Here is a 4,971-nt window from a genome sequence, read left to right on the forward strand (position 1 = left end):
CCCTGCCCCCACCCCAAAATAATAACTGGGCAGGAGAAGGTGCTTTTAGAGTCCAAGACTCAGGTTCCATATTTGGAGTGGAGAGTCCGCCCCAGCAGGGATGAGGTGGCACGGCAGCCTGTGGGGCTTTAATGGAGAATCTGCTTGGGAGGGGCGGGTGCTCCAAGTGTTCTGGGAGCTGAGAAGGACTTTATTATGGATGACACCAGCCATCCTGGACCATTCTCTCATCTAGTCTTGCTGGGGAGGAGTACAGAGCCACGAGGTTGCTGAGAACTGTTCATGATAACCTCCAGGACTGCTGCTAGCCTATTCAGTCCTTCGCATGAATTAGAATAAGGTGCTCCGTCTTGGCAAGAGGATGGGACTTGATGCCTCTTAGAAATACTGGCCTTATTTGAGTGGACATAGCCAAGCCATGTAGCTGGGCAAGTGGCATGTGAGCTGGATTTATCCTCACCCCTCAGCCAGGTGCCTTGAGCAGTACACTGCTTGGCCCACCATTCACAGCAGCCCTGATAAACAACCACTATTTAGGGCTTAACATTGGCCAGGCTTTTTTTTTTCCCCCCCAAAAGTACTTAGCCTGTATTAACTCATTTAATCCTCACAGTAGCCCTATGAGTTAGGTATTGTTAACTCTGTTTCACAGATGAGGAAACTGAGGCACAGGGATGTTAAGTGTTCCGGAGCCTGGAAGGTGAGTCTCAATCACTGGACATTCATAGACCAAGAAGCAACTTAAGCTTAAACAGCTAATTTAATTGGGAACCCTCGTGGGAAAGGGGGAAGAACAGTTGCCTTTTCTTTCTTTTCAAAGGAGGAAATACCTGTTCTCAGCCCAGGTGGAGGAAGGAGGGAATTCATCTGGCAGGAGGAAGAGGAGGAAAGAAAAAGGCAAGCTGGGCCTTGATGACTGATGGGGAGCCTGGCCCAAGAATCAAGTGACTTTCCTTAATCTCTGGGCGGTGTGAGGTGGCAGATCCAGTTTGGGGCCTGGCATGAGGGTGATGAGTAAGTGCCCCTAGGTGTGGCTCACAGGGAAACGGTGGTGGCTGCACGCAGGGTCCTGACCTAGGCAGACAGCGAGTGGAAGGAGGTGAGACAACTGTCCTAACCTTCCAAACCCCTGATCCCCATCTGTGGTCTCTTGCTTCCTTGTTGAAGTCCTGTTCACCCACAAATGCCCTTCCCAAGTTCTTCCAGGAACCCTTCCTGAAACTCCATTTCACAGCTCCATATACATGATCGCTTAGTTTCCACACTGTACAGCTGAGCGCTTAATTAGCTGGAACTGAGCATTTCATTATGCCCTGTCGATAGGCACTTTTTTTTTTTTTTTTTTGAGGTGGAGTCTCGCTCTGTCGCCCAGGCTGGAGTGCAGTGGCCGGATCTCGGCTCACTGCAAGCTCCGCCTCCCAGGTTTACGCCATTCTCCTGCCTCAGCCTCCCGAGTAGCTGGGACTACAGGCACCTGCCACCTCATCCGGCTAGTTTTTTGTATTTTTTAGTAGAGACGGGGTTTCACTGTGTTACCCAGGATGGTTTCGATCTCCTGACCTCGTGATCCGCCCGTCTCGGCCTCCCAAAGTGCTGGGATTACAGGCTTGAGCCACCGCGCCCGGCCAATAGGCACTTTAAACAAAATAGGCTTCTCATGAGTGAGGAAGTCAAGATGCCTCCTGGGAGGGGCCAGCTGGTGCCCAGCAGATTGCTCAGAGGGTGGTGTTTACCTGGATCACATCACCTGTCCCAGGGGATGGCTCTTAGCTGTGCCCACTCAGAAACCCGATTTCCATAATTTTCAGAGTGGTTTGGACTCAAGCTACTGATTCACCCTGAGAAAGCTCCCAGAAGTGGGTGTACGAGTCAGAATGCTGGTTTATTAATTTGCAAGGAGACTTTGCAAACATCACACTGACTGAATGTCGTCTCTTCCCTGTGTCCTGGACAAGCCATATGGGAAACCAAAGACCAGAAGGTGGACTGTGCTTATCAAAGCTGGAGTCAGAACCAGGCAGGAGGACCATGGGGTGGGGGTGAGGGGCAGTGATGTCCAGTAGTGCAGGGCTTTGTCTACCTCTGCGGCCCTCTCACCAGCAGAAAGATACCTGCCAGGTAGACTGGATACTCAGGTCAGCCTGGCTGTGGGCATCTCCTTGGCCAGTGCCTCAAGGGCATTATTTCCCTGAGAAATCCTGGTAGCATTTCTCCCTTTCCTCTTTCATAATGTAGTAATTTTTTTATTTTATTTACCTATTTGTTTAGTGCTTTGCAAGCATTAGCTCCCAGAGACATAGATTTGCATGTGTGTAAATTCAGTAACTCCTGTACAATCTCAGAGTTGTAGAGCCAGACAATGAGAGTAAATGCTATATGCAAATCAAGAGGATGATCAGGTAACCTGGATGGATCAATAGAAAGCCAAGCATAGAGCAAGGACACATGATCCCTAATCAGCATGGAGGCTGGGCCAAGGCTGGCCAGTTATTGCATCCCCTGTGTAGGCCAGGGGGTAAAGCATTCCTATAGCGGTGCCTGCTTTGGCTGCCTCAGGCAACCTGCCCTGCTCAGCTGACCTCTTTGGATTTAAGGGGCACTTTCTGGTCTCTGTCCAGGAACTTCACGGCTCGTCTTTAGTGAGCCGCATCTCCAGGTGCCCAGAACCAAGGAGGTGTGACTGCATGGGCTTTGAAGTGGGACAGACTTGAGTTGAATCCTGGCTCCACCACTCAGTTGTTGGGCGTTCTCAGTAGTTGGGCAGGTGCCTTGATTTTTCAAGTCTCAGTAACATCATCAGTAAAATGGGGATGACCTTCAGGGCTGTGGGGAGGGTTGAGCCAGACAATGCGCAGAAGGCATTGAGCACTGTGCTTGGTGCAGACTGGAAATCTGGCCAGTGTGCGCTCTTCGGGACAGCAGAGGTCAATTTGAGGTCTGCATTCTCTGCCAACTTGGGCCCCAGGTTTCCCATCAGGTCACTGCTCCCTCCTCTGAGGTCTGGACAAAGGACAAGGCTGTAGGGGCCTAGACTGTCCTAGACAGGGAGGACATCTATCTTCGACGGGGAGGACATTTATCCTCGATGGGGAGGACATCTATCCTCGACGGGGAGGACATCTATCCTCAGTGCTCTTTCCAGCAGTTTGTTTGGAGCTGCTCGTCCTGATCTTTTGGCTGACTCTGGCAGAGGGAATGTCAGATTTGAGGCCTGAGCTCTAACAGGCATCCAGAGAGGAAAGAAGGGTGAGGAGCTCTTCTGGGAGAGGAAAGGGGTCATTTGGGAGTGCCCAAGAGGCCTTCAGACCCCTCCTCAACAGTTTAGGACCTGTGACATTTTCCCACAGAGAGTACATCCCCCCTCTATCCGTTAGGCTCACCCTGTGACATCAGTGAAATGGAAGCACCCCGCAAGTGACATCACTGTTGCTCAGGGCAACGCCTCCACCCTAAGATGGACGGGGAGGTGAAAAATCGGCCTCAAGTGTAAGACGCATGTTGAAGGGAAGAGACATAGAAGGTGTAATGTTCAGAGGTATGCTTCTCAGAGGCTGGGGAGAGGATGGGCCCAGTTAGTGGGAGGGTGAAGAGAGGAGGGAGGCGCTGTAGTTTCAGATTTGGGCTGTGTCTGTTGGTGGTGTGTCTTTAGGCCTTGGGTCAGAGAGCCCAGTGCTGACAGCTGCTGTCTCCTTCAGTTCTCTGAGCGAGACTCCTTAGGGGGCCTCCTGCAGTCTGGATCCGTAAGGAGGGTTAGGGGAAGGGCAGGCTAGAGCAGTGTTGGGGCCATCAGAAAAGTGACTTTCTATTCTTCAGCCTCCCCACAAAAGACAGTGAGAAATAGGATGCTCACATCCTTATTACAGGGGCCTCATTGATCAAGCAGCCATTGTGCATCTATGTTATGCACGGCCCATGCCAGGGATTCAGTGGCCTCGTGGAGCCTTATGATGAAATGCACATGGAGAGGAAGAGTGTATGGAATCCACTGCCCCAAGAGGCAGGACCAACTGGAGATAGGAATCCTGTCTCACAGTTCACCTCACTCAGCTTAGCATTCCCTGTGGAATTGTAGATGAGTTAAACTAAATTCATGGAATGCTTTCAGTTGGATGTGCTTGAGATACACTTGCTAATTTGGGAGTGAAGTCAGAGGGGGCAGCCATGGATGTCCACCTTGTCCCTGGGATGGCACTGTTTACAAGGCTGAGGTCACTCAGCAGTTCTGATGCTCTTAACTTGGTGACCTGTGGTTTCTGCCACATCTTATCTGGTGATGCCTGCTGCTCCTCCTAAGCAAGGGCTGCCAAACATCAGCACAGGAGACGAAGGAGGCAGGAAAGGGAGGACTCCCTGCCCTGAAGAAAGATAAAAAACTAGGCCGGGCGCGGTGGCTCAAGCCTGTAATCCCAGCACTTTGGGAGGCCGAGACGGGCGGATCACGAGGTCAGGAGATCGAGACCATCCTGGCTAACATGGTGAAACCCCGTCTCTAATAAAAAATACAAAAAACTAGCCGGGCGAGGTGGTGGGCGCCTGTAGTCCCAGCTACTTGGGAGGCTGAGGCAGGAGAATGGCGTAAACCCAGGAGGCGGAGCTTGCAGTGAGCTGAGATCCGGCCACTGCACTCCAGCCTGGGCGACAGAGCGAGACTCCGTCTCAAAAGATAAAAAACTAGATGATATAGTAGGTCTCTCTCTAGAGGTTTCAGGAATCGCCTTGTCCTTCCATTTGAAGGCGCCTGATTAAAGTTTTTGTTTTGTGCAACTAGGCATAACTTCAGGTGCTTTTCTGATGTCCAGGGTATCAATGGCTAAAGTCATTGCCCTAATTCTTATATGCACCTAGCTTTTTCAGGTTTATAAATGAAAATTAGAGTATCATTAACCTGCAGATTATGATTCTATTTACAAATCTGGTCCTGAATCCACCGTTATGGATACGACATTGTTCATATAAGTAGAATGGCCTTGT

This window comes from Rhinopithecus bieti, unplaced genomic scaffold, assembly GCF_001698545.2.
Source record: "Rhinopithecus bieti isolate Rb0 unplaced genomic scaffold, ASM169854v2 scaffold_31787, whole genome shotgun sequence".
Taxonomy (NCBI): Eukaryota; Metazoa; Chordata; class Mammalia; order Primates; family Cercopithecidae; genus Rhinopithecus; species Rhinopithecus bieti.